The sequence below is a fragment of the Mus musculus genome, chromosome 8, assembly GCF_000001635.26.
Source record: "Mus musculus strain C57BL/6J chromosome 8, GRCm38.p6 C57BL/6J".
Classification (NCBI taxonomy): domain Eukaryota; kingdom Metazoa; phylum Chordata; class Mammalia; order Rodentia; family Muridae; genus Mus; species Mus musculus.
This window is the reverse complement of record NC_000074.6, coordinates 109,135,248-109,151,571: the sequence shown is the minus strand read 5'-3', so window position 1 is coordinate 109,151,571 and position 16,324 is coordinate 109,135,248. Positions and strand designations below refer to the sequence as shown.

At 40.8% G+C, this 16,324-nt stretch overlaps 2 long non-coding RNA genes across 2 annotated transcripts in view; one reads left to right on the top strand and one right to left on the bottom strand.

Annotated features, from left to right (window-relative positions):
* 4922502B01Rik (RIKEN cDNA 4922502B01 gene) overlaps nt 1–6,333 on the top strand; it is a 104,507-nt gene extending 98,174 nt beyond the window's left edge. Inside the window, exons 3-5 of the long non-coding RNA NR_151498.1 lie at nt 191–388; nt 3,364–3,611; nt 5,912–6,333. This is a non-coding gene — a long non-coding RNA (RIKEN cDNA 4922502B01 gene). The remainder of the gene's footprint in view (nt 1–190; nt 389–3,363; nt 3,612–5,911) is intronic.
* D030068K23Rik (RIKEN cDNA D030068K23 gene) overlaps nt 1–16,324 on the bottom strand; it is a 178,418-nt gene that overhangs the window by 102,068 nt on the left and 60,026 nt on the right. The gene's annotated exons all lie outside the window — the stretch shown is intronic.

Sequence of the window (16,324 nt, the reverse complement as noted above, 5' to 3'; positions counted from 1 at the left end):
AAAATATAAGGATGCAATATGAATTATATGAAGGGCTTCATGGAGCTGAAAGAACAGAGGAAGCTATTAACGAGCCAGCTTTGTCAGAAAGATATTAAGGAAGGAGATAAAGAGATTTAGGGAGTGACAATTGATCTCAAGGCAATATCCCACCCAGCTGAGCTTATTGTTTATGTTTGCCATTGAACAGGTAATAGTTTGGCCTTTTAATCTGAAATGAACTACAATCCAGTAATGGAGGGCACACTTGTGATCCAGATCTTGAGGCTGGAATATACAGCGTTTTGATCCAGATCTTGAGGAATAGTGGCCCTGAAAATCTAACCCTAACCCTGAAAATCTTAGGACTGGACAAAGTGGTAGACACCATTAATCCCAGGAAACAAAGGTAAGCAGATTTCTGAGTTCAAAGTCAGCCTGTGACAGAGCAGGCACTAGGTGAAGAAGGGCTTAGGGTTTAAATTGTACATGCCTTTAACCCAGCATTCACAAGACACAGCTCTCTAAATTCAAGGTCAGTCTACAGACCAAGTTCCAAGACAGCCAAGCTTAGGCAGCAAAGGAGTTGGAAAACAGAAAGCTGTAGATAACATAAGAGAACAATGGGGCCATGTTCCAGCTCCAACAAGCAGTAGAACTTGGCAGCTTGTGGCTCTGTCTATAAAGTCAAGGGGCTCTGACATAAAATGCTGACTTCTGGGATAATCAAAAGAGAACCTGGGGTAAATGATTGAATTGATATGCAATTTCTAAGGAAGTACCTTATGTAAAATAAAAGGCTGGGATTTGGTCTGCAAGATCTCAAGCAGAAAGTTATCTGGAGAGAGAGCTTTCTCGAGCAGAGCATAGAGCTGCCAACTTGCATCCATCACTGACTCTGAGTCATTTGTTCAATGCTTCCAAACACTGCTTCCTCAAGACCCCTGACCAAGCTGAGGCTGGTCCTTGGCACCTCTATAATGTCGACAGGCTTCATACAATAGATAACGAACAGGAGTATTACCTCAACTTCCCCCAAGCAAGAATCAATCAGATTGCCTTTGGTTTGATCAGCCACATTTACTCTTGTGTACTCTTTCTGATTCTACAGTAGATTATTTCTGGCCTCAAACTTCAACAGTTTGCTTTGTCTCTAGCCTGCTAGGCATCCCCATCAGACATCTCAATGGACAAGCCTCCACAATGGCATGAGACGGTTCCTTAAGTCTCTTTCCATCTATAAAAGCAGCTTATTGGTTCTGCTTCTTTGGAACAATAATGAATACAAGATGGTAGACACATGACATTGCTTGTCAGATTCTCACACAAATGGAGTAGCTACAGCAGAAGATAGTAAATTACAGTAACATAACCAAAGTAGTAGCCCCCAAAGAGCTTTGCACCAGATGGGTGCCTTTACTAATAAATGTTAACATGCCTTCTGATACATGATATGCCTACTGATCTGAAGATTACCTTCTTATTTACATTGTATTAAGGTATACCTGCTTTTGTACAATTTAATAGTCTCATGGATCCAAGACTGGCCTAGAACTCCTTTTGTATTGAAGGATGACTTTGAGCCTCTGATCCTCCCCAGTGCTGGGATTATACCACAACTGGGTTAGGCAGTACTGGAGAACAAATCTAGGGCTTCGTGCATGCTAAGCAAGCACTATACCACCGAGTTACATTTCTAGCCCTAGATATTGTATTAATTTTAGTAGGTAGTAACCCAAAAGAACCAATGGAAGGCCTATGTTGAGGTGGGACAGAAAAACCAATACACAGCAGGAATTGTAAAAGGTTTCTCTGCTTAGAGTATCAATGAGGAGAACCTCAGGGAAGGATATTACAATAGCACCTGACAAAACAGACTCAAGCTTCTGCAGCTCTTTGTTGGTGAAATTTAAAGCACATTAAAGTAATTTAATATGTTTCTTTTACAAACAGAAGCCTCTTAATAACAGAAAAATTGTAGAGATGACATCTTGTTTAAATAGGAGGTACAATGTTAGTGTTGTCAATTATTAAATTTAATTTTAAGGTACACCAGTTAAGGCAGATCTGTAGTGAGATTTACATATTTACTCTTTCAGATTTTCTTTTAAATAGGAACTACCAAATACTGATGTTAGTCGGGGGCATATGGTATTAATTGATATTCAACAATTGGAAGGCATTTATAGAATTATAGCAAATTATTTTTATGATAATTGCAGTTTAGCACTTCATTACATTGCACATTAATCAGTTCCAAATGAAAGTTAGGTAGAAGCTCTTCAATTATACAGTTAATGGCTTTTAAAATATGGAATATTTCTTTGTACTTGAATCAAGGTCTAAAAACTTTCCCAGAACTGGTTCGAGCTTGCATGGCAATGGATAGTCTAGTTCTTGTTTTGTTAAGCATGTACAAAGCAAATACTGTTGTACTGAAACAACTCAGTATATCATGTGTAAGTGTGGTTTAATATTGAACTAATTGAAGAGTGTGCTCTTCATTAAACACATTTCCAAAGCCATTCTCTCAATCATGGTGGTTGAATGAGCTCTTCTCATTGGAAAAGTTTGCATTTTAATACTATGCTCAAAATTTCACAAACACAACTTTATAACTGCAAAGCCACCAATCTGTTGTATGTAAAAAAAAATTGGGATACTTTGGTTCAGTCTCTGTCCCTCAGTCTCTGTCTGTCTATCTGCCCCCAAAACTAACAGGGTGGATAATGTTTAAGTCTCTGAGAATGATGGAGTTCATGGTTAACAGTCCTGGCTTAAAACACATGACAGACCCAAATATTTTCCACCAAGTATCTGCTGGGAAGTCATTCCAGGAAGTCTTTACCATTGACTCTCAGAGGTTTGTCTAGAAAAGGCTTTCTCTTCTCCACACACTGTACTATTCATCAACCCACATCTTAGTGGATCCCACTACACGTTATACTAATGTTTTATTCTGTTTCTTAAACAACAACTCATGACATAAGAAAGTAATTTTCCCTTCTTTTCTAGTTAGCCTTATTTTAAAAGTCACTATAGATACTATTCTCAATGTCTCTAATTGGCAAGCTAATAATTTTGAAGTTGTTGATTTTCTTAGTACAAATACTTTCCTCTACTGCAACAAAATAACTACCAATAAATTATTTACCTTGCTTAGCTAAGAGAGGTTTCGCAAAATTGACTCTAGGGCAGCTTTGTTTTCATTTGATTTTTTGGTTAAGAAATTTGACTTAATGAGATAATTGCAAAATTTCTATCTTTTCTAACCATTGCTTTCCTATAACTTAGGAACACTGCAATGAGTACTTGGTATCACATATTCTGTTGTAGCTATTATGACCCTGAGTGATCAACACAATGTTTTTCAACAAATTTCAGCAAGAAGATCTACAGTCCACTGTGAAGCATACTGCGACTGTAATGGCTCACAGCTACAGTGAAGGCAGGCACGGCCTTGCTCATCAGACTGCGTCAGTTATGATCTATGTCACAAGACACCCAAAGAGAGCTGAACTGACTGGACATTCCACATGACACCACACTGGCCCACTTTGTTGATGGATTATATTCACCAAATCTAATTAAACAAAATGGGATGTCTTCATAAGAGAAATGTACTCTATGAGGTAAGATAAAATGCCCATAAACAGAAAGTCCTGACATCATGATGAAGATTTCAGGGTCACACAGGATATGCTGGGGTACCTGCTCTAAATAGAAAGGCAATATGTTATATATATATTATAATTTTGAAGATTCTAAGGCTTTGTATACTTCTTCCAATTAGATGCACACTTGGGAAATAGCTCTTATCTATATGATGTGGAAGACTATCTCTATTGAGTAAGGTACAAAGCACAGATTCTATACTAGGTTTAGGCTACCTGATGACAGCTGTATTAGGTAATACAACTGGCCCATTAGCTCAAGGTTATAAAAACTAATCAATTACAATACAATTATATATGGGCATCTCCCATAAAGTCACTTAAAAGTCTTTGACAAAATATTAGCATGTCATATTCAACTATATATGTATATAGACATAGGTATGTATGAGTATATATATGTATACATATGTAGAAACATATACAACAAAGTAATAGTTATTGAAAGTCTGCAAAGCTGATTTGATATTTGAAAACTGATGTAATGTTATCTTCCAAATTAATACTCTAAAGAAGAAAATCTACATGATCATACTAATTACAACAGAGAAAAAAATCAAAATAAGACATTTTCATGAAAAAAAGTCCAGAAAACTGAAAATGAAAGAAATGTACTGTTGAAATTTAAATATAAAGTATCTTTCACAGGCTTATGCTTTAATTACTTGGTCCCTGGCTGGGGTCCCTAGCTTTAGGAGGTGGTAGAAATTTTAGAAGATGGATCTGAATAAAAGTAGGGCCTTGGCACATGCCTTCACACAGCATCTCCCCTGCCTGTTGTTTTCCCATCACCACCACCCCAGTCTCTCTCATTGCTTCTTGTCAACTCTGAGGGAAGGACATGGCCTCTGCCGTGTGCTGATGCTGCCGTTAATTAACACCTAAAATCAAAAGCTGAGGATTACTTCAGCCAAAGACTGTGGACTGATACCCCTGAAATTTCCATTCAAAACAAACAGTGCCCCTAAGCCATGGTGCCGAAAGACCCAACACAGAAAACTGGTCTCAGAGGAGTGGGATCACTGAGCTGTTGTCTGGACATCACTGATGTCTGGACTTTGGGGAAATTTTAGCCATGTGTGGAGAAGTGGGTGAGAGAACGACTCAACCATTGTAAGCAAAGCTTAATGGGTTTTGAAGGCCAGAGAGTGGACAGCGGACTATGCTGGTGAGGTTTCAGAAGGGAGCAAAGACTCATGGGAACGTGAGTAAATATCATCATTGTAAGATCTAAAACCAGTAACAAGTTGTTCCCATTTTCACTGTGCCTGAGTCTGCCAGAGTTGAAAGGTGGTGGGTTAGTTAATCTAGTAGAGGAAATTCTTTAAGGCACTCCAGTATTCGGACTGCATAATAATGGAGGGCTGCTATTAGTCAGATTTATGGTGTGAATAGTAGAAAAAACATGCAAGATAGGAAGACCTGACAAACCTTCAGATGATCTCAGAAGACTGTATGGCTGGAGCTAAGGAAGGTGTGGTTTCTGAAAAGGTTAGCACTATTAAAATCTGCCAAGCACTATGTACTGAATTGACAGGAAGGCTGCTGTGAGGGTCTTTCTTGAATTGTCCAGATATCTTCCAGGACACGCTCAAGGATATTAAAGAGTAGATAAACTTAGAAGACATTCTCCTGAGAAAAGAGAGGCTCTAGGGTGCCCCTTCTACACAGACTAACTAGCATTTCTCTCACTGTGCTCAACTGCCCAGTGTTCAGTGGCCTTGGTCCATGGTCTGTCAGGTGCTCTAGCTGATGGCAGACTTTTATGTTGTCTGTATGATGCTGGTCTTTCGGGCATGCAAATTATAAGCGCTAAAGGTCATGAAGGATTTCACCAAGATTTTAAAGGAAATCCTGAAAGGCTAGGTAGTATGCAGAGTTGGAGCCCCTGCAGGGCTCTGCGGGCAATGTGTAAAGCTGGGGGTATGGCGGGAGCTGAAATGGAGATGCTTGGATAGAGAAAACACCAAAAATGAGAAATCACTTCTGAGGATAGCCACAGGCAACGAGTGGGGCCGGTGCCCAAAAGAGCCCATGTGGGCTACAAACGGCCAGGCCAGACAGTGGGGGTTACCCTATGGGAGCTCACAAAGGTGCAAAGTCATGGAGGCCAAGTGTTCAGGGATCGCCTCTCCCGTTCAGTCTTGTCTTCATCAGATTCCTCTTTGCTACTCTTCTGTTGTTCTCTTTCCCAGATGGTATATTTATTTCATGGCCATTTTATCTCAGAAGATTATAACTACCTTTTCATTTCACAGGGGCTCCCAGCTAAACATCTGCATTGAGTCTCAGAAAAGGCTTGGGCCTTGGACTTCTGAACAACATTGGAACTGTCAATATTTGGGGTACTCTTGGGGACAGTCTATGTACAATTTGTATTGTGAGGTGGCCATAAACCTTTCCGGGCTAAGAGCAGAACACTATCATCTGAAAATGGAATCTACTTGACAAGCCCAGGTTTTAGACCCTTGGTACCCAGCTTAGGAGGTGGGAGAACTTAGGCAGAGAAAGTAGATCACTGGACATGGATCTTTGAAGACCCAGAATTGGGTCTCATCACTTACTGTTTGCCATCCACCATGAGGTGAGTAGCCTCTGTCACATGTTCCTGCTGCATGGTATTCGGCTTCATCGAGTTTTATCAAGAACTAACGAAGTCAGACCATGGACACAGCCAAAATAAATAATTCCTCCTGCTGAGTGGTGTCGGTTATTTTTTTTTCCCAGTGATGAAATGTCTGTCTAACATCCTTACTTATCAAACAAAAAGCGTGGAGATGGTTTACAGCCAACAATTACCTAATGGTCAAAGACTGACTCCTTCCTCCCCCCATAAATAGTAACCATATAAAGATGTATGAAATAAGTCTGGAGAGGTAAGTCAGTGGGTAGAGAGCTGGCTTAGCATGCACAAAACCCTGAGCTTAATCCCTCTGTGTGTGTGTGTGTGTGTGTGTGTGTGTGTGTGTCTTAAACCAGACATGGTGGTATACACCTGTAATCCCCATAGAGACACGTGGATCAAAAGCTCAAGGCCATTTTCAACTATACAATGAATTTATACATGTCAGATTTTGACATGAGACCTGCCTTAAAAAAGAGAAAGGGAAGAAAACACCAAAATCAGCATCACTACCAAACTAAGAAAAACACCTAAATGCTATGTAAACCATCACACACAGCCCTTTTGCACTTGTCACAACTGAAGATACAAGAAAAGGAAACTAACTTGACATTGAAGGACAGGCAAATGTCTCCACGAAGACATGGGGTGTCAGCACTGACGTACCTGGGTCTGAACACTAACAGAACATAAAGAAATGAGCAAGAATGTTCTGGTTAAAGTTGTTGTCAACAAACAAGGTAGGCCAAATGAAAGTTCTGAGAACCTCCACCCTGAGAGACAAGGACTCAAGAAAATTTGTGTACGTGAATACGTATTGTTTAAGTGTCAGATTCCAGGCTGGGAGGGAGACTAGAGAAAGCTTCCCTTTATAACCCAGGCCTAGAAGAAGCAAGAGGTCATGCTTCAGAAATACCCAGACTCCTTCTTGTAGAACAGAAGCTATAATTAAGCCACCCCAAGAAGGCAGCAAATTACCCCGTATCTCTAATGTTAGGGATATCCCAATGCCATGCATCTTAGGACAAAAGGACCTGCCTAACCCTGGAATGAAACCAGGACACTGGACTCGTCTTTCTATACCTTGCCAGGCTAGCAAGCATCAAATGAATCGACCATTGGAATGAAGTGGAGAGAAACTCTTTGTTCTCTCTGCGATAAAAGCATGAAGGAAAGACTCTGGCCTTGAGTAGAGAGTATCGGTCGGCACTGATATATGAACAGATGGATGGAATAACCATTCAGGCAAACCAGCACTAATCTTCAACACAAGACAATGCTAGAAAAACCCAAGGGAGCCAAACTTCAAAACCTAAACCTAGCTCTTTCTGACTGGACTGACTATTCTAAGAGCCTAACAGAAGAGACTCGCCTATTTCTATACATTAATATTACTTACTGTAGTGTCTAGAATCCTATACAACATGCCCAGATGTCAACCAAAGATATTCTCTCTCTTTCTCTCTCTCCCTCTCCCTCTCCCCCTCCCCCTCCCTCTCCCTCTCCCCACCCCCATGTGTTAGGGAGCCCGCAATCAAGAAAGTTAACGATATTCATAACTGATAGCATCTGGTTTTCTCTATGAGCAAAGAGCCAGTAACCAACTAATGGTCAGCAGGGCCAGTGTAGGAGGGCAAGGCTGTGAAAGGAGTTTCAATTAGATGCAGTGTGTCTCCCATAGGACACACATTTTACAGGTTTACAGGATGCATGGGAAACATAATCAGCAAAACCAGACAAACAAGCACATAACCCAAGAGTTCGAGATTTTTAAGTCCTCTAAATCTAGTCTTAAGACTGAAAGTACTTGTTCATGACTAGGGGAGATACAATAAGAGACAGGGCAAAAATAATGTTAAGGAAACTAAAATCACCTGCTTTATTTTACTTTTTTTTTTGACACAAAGTCTTACTACATTGTCTTTGAACTCCTAATATACCTTCTGCCTCAGCCTCCTGAGTGCTGAGAGGACAGACATGGGCCAACTGATCCACCTTTGCAGAAGATACTTTGTATAGAAACCCTCAGAACAACCTTTTGTCGTATATAAGAAAAATTGCTTTTCGATGTCATACGATCATTAATGGGAAGAGTAAGTTTTTATTCAGTTCAGTCTGAATGTAAATTGTAATATTGTTTTATAGTGTACGTGTGAGAGAGACAAGAGAGGCAGAGAGGGGGATGGAGAGGGGAGAGAGGGGGAAGAAGAGGAGAGGCTTGTGTGTGAGCTCAGTCTCTCACATCATTTGTCAAGAGCCATCGACCTTACTTTGAAATGTGTGTGCACGTGCATACACATGAGTGTTTGTAGTCCATGCCCATGTGGGTGTGGGTGCACGTGCACATGAGGCCACAGGGTGACTTTAAACGCCTTTCTCTATCGCTCTCTGTCTTACTGTCTTGAAACAGACTCTCTTACTGAACTAGAAATTCACCATCTTGAAGAGACCAGCTTACTAGGATCGGCTGGTCTCTCTCTGGGATTGTCTTGGTGGAAATAAGAGCATCGAAGGACTGGAGAGGATATTCTGGGTGGAGTAGTCTGTGGCATAGACTCCTGGGTTGACTATTAATTTCAGAGTGTAGTCATAAGTCAGCCATCCCCAAAACTCTTACTCACCCTGTGCACTGAGTCAGAGAAAATGTGTGCTTTGGCTTTTGGTTAACTGCAAAGCTGAATCTTTTACATTTTGTTTTGTTAGTTATGGAGACTAGCTTATAAGCCTGTTCACTATTTCATTTATAAGTCCTTAAGAAGCCAACACTTATGAGAGCAGAGAAAGACCAAGTTAGGCAGTCATCCTCCATACTGTTCTCTTCTTTAAGAACCAGAGAGCAGAAGAGAGTAGTAGTCTAGGTCTTGTGTCTGATCATCAGCAAGAGGACAAAACCAGAGGACTTCTGCTGTATTGTTCTTAAAGTTCAATTGATGATACTATTTACAAGCTTTCTTCTGTAATGTTCATTTGGTAGTTTTCTTAGTCAGGGCTTCTATTCCTGCACAAACATCATGACCAAGAAGCAAGTTGGGGAGGAAAGGGTCTATTCAGCTTACACTTCCACACTGCTGTTCATCACCAAATGAGGTCAAGACCAGAACTCAAGCAGGTCAGGAAGCAGGAGCTGATGCAGAGGCCATGGAAGGATGTTACTTACTGGCTTGCTCAGCTTGCTTTCTTATAGAACCCAAGACTGCCAGTCCAGAGATGGCACCACCCACTAGGGCCCTCCCACCCTTGATCACTAATTGAGAAAATGCCTTACAGCTGGATCTCATGGAGACATTTCCTCAAGGGAAGCTCCTTTCTCTGTGATAGCTCTGACTTGTGTCAAGTTGACCCACAGAACCAGCCAGTACAATATTCAACCATCACAAAATGCTGGTTACAATAGAGACGGAAAGCTCGGGCAGCTTTTTTCCATCAGCAGTAGATGTTCCATGCCTGGGGACGGAGCTAGCATTGAGTCACATGATCTAATGTATGTTCTAGTCCGAGGTTTTAAACAGTGAACTAGAGCCTGGTGCCATTACCACTAACCTTATTATCTGCTATAAACACACAGACATGACATCCTGAAACAAGAGATAAATAAAATAATTCAAGTTTAAGTAAGATGGCTTTAACTAAAATTATTGCATCTCTACTTATCAACTTATATATTTCCATAATTTCTTCTGAAAAAATAAAGATGTTCTATTAAGCACCCCAGCCAGGGAAGCAGGTAGGCTAACTTTGAATCTTCACCTCTCTCTACGATCCTCCAAATCCAGTCCTCCAGTCGCCACATCTGCAGGAAAACACCTGCTACGGCCTCCTCTTCCTCCTCCCCTTCTGTGAATCGCACCAATCTTCCCCTCTAAGGTCCCTTCTTCCCGATCACTGACCATTGCACCATCCCAGCCTCCAAGTCCTGCAGGCACTCCCTAGGAACCCACAAGCCACACTGGCCAGGGAAGCAAGTAGGCTAACTGGAGACCTTCACTTCTCCCTCCATTCCTCAAGCCCAATCCCCCAGTCTCAGCTCAGTTCTGTCAGAGACCATGAGCTTCGGCCTCCCCTCACTCTGTGTTCCCACTCCCAGGGGACTAAGCAGATCCTGCTGGAACACCCCCTTCTCTTCTCCCTCCTGTGGATCCCTACAGTCCTCCTGGCCTGTCCCCATGCCTATGTGTCTCCCAATATCCAGAAACATATTCTACCGGGAATCCGCCAGTGGCCACGCCTATCGGGATCCCGGAAGAATTCTCCACTAGGCAATATATAGCTACCATACTCTACCATAAACCAGAGAAGGCAACAGGAGCCAAGGAACAAAGCATCCAGCTACCCAACAAAGAAAAGAAGATATCAGCACCAGCACCAAGAATTACAATTTTTCCAAACACAGATGCCTAAGTGCCAACGTAGAAACACAATAAGAGCTGGGACAATATGCCTCCATTAGAGCCCAGCAATCCTACCAGAGCAGGCCCTGAGTACTGCAACATAGCTGAAGCAAAAAAAAAAAAAAAAAAAAAAAAAATCCAGGAAATCTAGACTACTATGAAAAGACTAAATCTAAGAATAATAAAAATAGAGAAAGAAAAAGAAACCCGGGTCAAAGGCACAGAAAATATTTTTAACAAATTATAGATGAAAATTCCCTAACTTAAGGAAGGGATGCCTCTCAGAGTACAAGAAGCATACAAAACACCCAAACAGACTACACCAAAAAAAGACTGTCCCTTTGCACATAGTAATCAAAACAATAAAAGCACAGAACAAATAAAGAAATATTAAAAGCTGCAAGGGAAAAAGACCAAGTAATATATTAAAGCATATTGATTAGACTAACACTTGGCTCTTCAGTGGAGATTCTACAAGCCAGCACAGACCACTATACCCAGCAAAACATTCTATCACAATAGATGAAAAATAAGGCATTCCAGGATAAAAAAAAATTAACCAATATTTATTTATACTCTATGGAAGGTGTAGAAGGAAATCTCCAACCTAAAAAGGCTAACCACACCCAAGAAAACATAAAGAATAAAAAATTTCAGACAGCAATTAAAAAGAATTGAAATGCACACAGATACACATACCACAAAACAAAACACTGATCATCGATGTCTCCCAACATTAGTGGTTTCAGTACCACAATAAAAAGACAGAGACTAATAGAATGGAAAACAAAACAAAACAAAACAAAAAACAAAAAACAAAAAACAAAACAGGGTCCACTTCCCTGCTACATCCAAGAAAGACACCTTAACATCAAGGTTAAACTGAGGCAGCGTACACAGGGCTCGTGTGCATCCCCACCAGGTTCTTCTTTAAAAGGGCTAAAGCAAAATGAAGAAACGGAAAGCACCATACCAGATTTCTTCAGTTCCTGAAACTGGGGAGTTTAACAGGTTGCTTCCATCAATGCTGATGTAAACTGGCATTCCATGACACTGTGAGGAGGAGGCAGGCAGGTGTGAGTGAAGAGACCTGGCTGATTGACATGCCGAACACTGATGATGTACAGTAGTCCCCTTACACTTTACACATCAATCATTCGGCTAGAAGAAGAGTGGTGAGGAAAGCGAGGACGCACTTCTCAATAAACCTGGAACCTTGCACAAAGATGTCATGCCAAAACTCCACAGCTTGCAAGCTAACCCAGAAGTTAACCAGAGGCCAATCTGAAAGCATCTGTGGTGGTGTCTAAAATTTACAGTGTGATCAGATAAGTTTGCTAAGAATTTCTTAATTCCGACAAGCAGAAACTTGGAGAATTTGTCAGCAGATGCAGATTCAAACCTATAAGAGGAGGAAAAAATGAAGCGGACAGGATGAATATGATGATAAAGAACACACCTGCTTTCAGGGCTCCCTTTCTTTAAACATTAGACAGTCAGTTTATGATAAAACTGAAACCAAAGTACAATGAAAATGGGAATGGCAGAGATTCAAAGCCCTACATGATATAACGGCGCATTACTTGAAAAACTCCAAAAGCAAATAAACTACCATTGTACAAAAGCACTTACACTCTTCATAACAGCTAAGACACAGAGGCAAACGAAGTATCTGTCAATGGATGGTTGAACAAAGGAATTGTAAGACATCAATTATCCTTGAAAAGTGAGATTTTATGATCTGTTTCCTTATTAAGTGCTTCGATGTTTTAAAATGTATCTTTAATTATTTGAGAATGTCATGCAATATATTTTGGATATTCACCTTCCCTTGATTCCTCCTAGATCTAGCCCCCCCCCCACCTCTCTAGCCACTCCCAACCTCGTGTCTTTAAAACAATAATCCCAGCACATGTTAACTGAAATTATAACACATTTATCACACAGATGAACCTTTTAGGACATCCAACCAATGAAATAAACCAGAAACAGAATGAAAACTATTATATGACTATATGATCTCATTTTATGTGGCTTCTAAAATACATGTACATTTGAAATGCAAAGAGACAGAGAGTAGATCAGTATGGTTACAGGTGACGAGGGCTAAGGAGAGGATATGAGTCAGAGGGTACAAAGCTGCAGTTTTATAGGCCAAGGAAGAAGACAAGAGGCAGAATCAGGAGAAAGACAGATGGAGAGGCAGAATGGGACCAGTGAGGCTAATCAGAGCTCCACAGGAGCAGACTCCACACCCGCCACAGCACATACTCCTTCAAGTACAGAAAGAACACATACCAGTCCCTGCTCTGCATCTCAGAAATCTTCCCTCAATTCCAACATACTTTAACCGATGAGCTTACACAGCATTCTAGCTCCAGCCGCACAGAAGAAAACAGAAAACCCCACAGTTGTGCATCCTAGATTGTGTTCCTCCACTGAGCCATATGCCCAGCCCCTCTTGCTTTAAAGTATGTGCAGTAAATATAAAAATACCATGAAAAATAAGCTTTTATTTAAATGCATTAAGAACAATATAAAAGAATGGAAAGGTATAAATGCATATCTAAGGACAGAATGGTTCTATATTTTATGTAGAGTAATTCTCCCTCGAATTTATATATTTTTAAACACTTAATGATAAGCCCCTTTCTTGAACTTGACAAATGTGGGTTGAATGAGAGAGAAGCCACCCCTCTCATAGTCTCAGGCTTTTGAGTACTTGGGTCCTGAGTGCCACCCCTCTCACAGTCTCAGGTACCTGGGTCCTGAGCTGGTGGCACGATCTGTGTAGGGTTAGGAGGTAGGGCTTTGCTAGAAGAAGAATAGCCAGTACTCTCGTGAAGAACTAACTCCAGGGAATGTGCCCTGCCCCAGATCCTCCTTCAAACACCACCAATTACTGGAGTCAAGATGGAGGTCTTAAGGTGGCCTCTTGTGATGCGTTTGTGCTGTCATGGCAATGCATGCAACTGCCATTTGATTTCCATGGTCACTGCTATAGGAGAGGCATCAACTCCATTAGGTATATTACAACCTGCTGCATTTCTCATTGGTGTAAATGATGATGCCACTAAGATTGCTGTTGTGTGTGTATATGAGTCTAATGTACAACCCCAAATCCTCTTTCAAATACCAACAGTTATAAAGAGGACGTGAAGCAGCAGTGGGAGCTAGCTCAGGTAGTGAAGTGCGTGGATTGAATGGTATCATTTCAGACAGACAATACTGACAACTATTTTTAAGTACCAACATGTACTATCAGAATGTACAATAAGAGGAATTCAAGTATACTGTGAGTGAAAGTGAAAGCACTCTAGGTACACTGACCAGCAAATCTGGTTTTTCCAGTAAAGCTGAGCATGCGCATATTCTCTGATGTCGTACGTCTGTTGCCAGATGGACATAGTGCATCCAATACAGCATAGATGTGTGTGCATCCAGGCTCACATGCACAAGAATCTTCTGGGTGGCATCGTTTGTAGCAGATGCTAATTTGACTAACAGAATTGCCCTACAGCAGTGGACATGACGTGACAGCTGCATTCATTGCTGTAACCCAAACAGTCAGAACTACATGACAAGAGGCCACACCAAGACTGAAGGGACTGAAGGGAGCCCAGTGGGTGGAACATCTGTGCTGGTTGAGAAGGAAGAGCAGAGGCAAATGGAAAACCAAGGTCAGAGGGAGCTTTTCAGGGGTCTTAGTTCCCCGAGGAGACCAGTGAATCCTCACAAGAGGGACATAGTCACAACTGGTAGAGGTTAGATTATTAGCACACTTGCAAGTGGGGTTTCTATTGGGAGGTTCCTGAGGGAGAAATGGGCTCCTGTGAAAGAACAAGAAAGCCCTACACACACACACACACACACACACACACACTAAATATCAGCTTCCGTTCTGTAGTGAGCTGAGTTCTGACTATAGAACGCTTCAGATTTTTAAATGTCCTTTCAAATATCTTGCCATCAGATACGGTAAATACCCTTGACTACTACATTATTTACCTTTTCTTCTTAACTAAAGGCAAGTAACCCAAAACCAGAGCCCAAGTCAATCATCCGTCTGTAACTTAACCATTGGATAAAAGACTCCCGAAAGAGGGCTCCAAAGGATGAAGCCTTCCCAAGATCCAGAGTCCTTCCCAAAGAAAGACGGAGATAAACTGCCTCCCCCACGTTCTACCTGCTGGAGGTAGCAACCAAACATCAGAGAGAAACCCCTGATCTGCTGTTCTTAAATGCCGTGAGGTCACACTTAGGAGAGGTTATAGGGATAGCATGTTCTAAACTCCATTTGCAGAGGGAGATAGTTCCCTAGGCAAAGCTAGTGGGAGAATTAGCAAATGACAAGGAAAGTTGAAGAAATGTCCAAGAGGTTCAGGAAAATGTAGCAAACAGAGACACAAAGACAAGTTGGTAGAAGCAGTGGACAGGAACAGAGATGTCCAATGAGAGGAAACCCTAGAAGAAAGTAGGGAAACTGAAGATGTACATCCAGATGTGATACCTGGGCAGATAATGACTCAAAATTTACCATTAAAACAAGAATCACAAACGGTCAAATCATAAAGGCCTTTCTGGAATACTTCAAGAATTTAGATCCAAGTCACGATGAAATAAACAATCATTAAGAAATAATACCTTTCAGCTCGGTGTGGTATCCACACCTGTAGTTCTAGTTTTCTGGAGGATGAGGCAAGAAAACTACTGTAAGTTAAAGGCCAGCCTGGCCTACGTAGTGAGTTCACTTCCTAGAATACACAGAGAACATCATCCCAAAACAAAGCAAACTAACACAGTTTCTAGGAAATTCATTATCTGTATAAAAAAGTAAAACTGAGCACAGATTTTTTTTTTCTTAAATAACAGGAAAAAAAAAAAGACCAGAATGCAGAGAGAAAGAGAAACTTTTAGACTTACAATTCTTATTATGTAAGGAGGGAAAAGCTATTTCCAGACGTAAAAACAGAGTCTTGCAGCTTTCATTGAGAGCAATAATTAGGCTAGGCATTAATAGGAAGAAAATCAAATCCAAGAATAAGAGTGAACAAAGTCACAATTATCAAAGATATTAACATGCTAAGGTAGTTGAATATGAATATTTACTGATTAATTATAATAAAGAGATAATATGATATAATTAGTAAATATAAGAAGCATGGCAAGGATTTGTGCTGGAAACTTCTATGATAAACCAGTTCAGTGTGGGTAAGAGCTTAGACTCTGAACCCAGACTGTGTGGGTTTGAATATGAATCACAGGTGTCTTTCAAACTACAATTAAAGTCAATAACTCGATCAAAGAACAATAATGACATCTGAGAAATATGAGTCATATTTTTTGCCTTTCTAATCAACTGTCAATTTTAATACATTAACAAGAGAAGAAAAAATGCAGGGCCCAGAGAAAGGCAGCTGTGACTTTCAGATGAGTTGAGCATTTGTTAAAAATCTGAAAAGAAGGGAGGAGTGGGGTGAGCACAATCAAAACACACTGCAAGACATCCTCGGAGAACTAATGAGATGCTAGGTTAGAATATCTTAAAAGACACTAAGAACTTTAATCTTGGCACTGTTCAAAAAGTTCGTCGTGGCTGCCTTCTTTGGATATTCAAATAGAATATAATGAATGACAGAGTCTTTGCAAAAATTATTTTC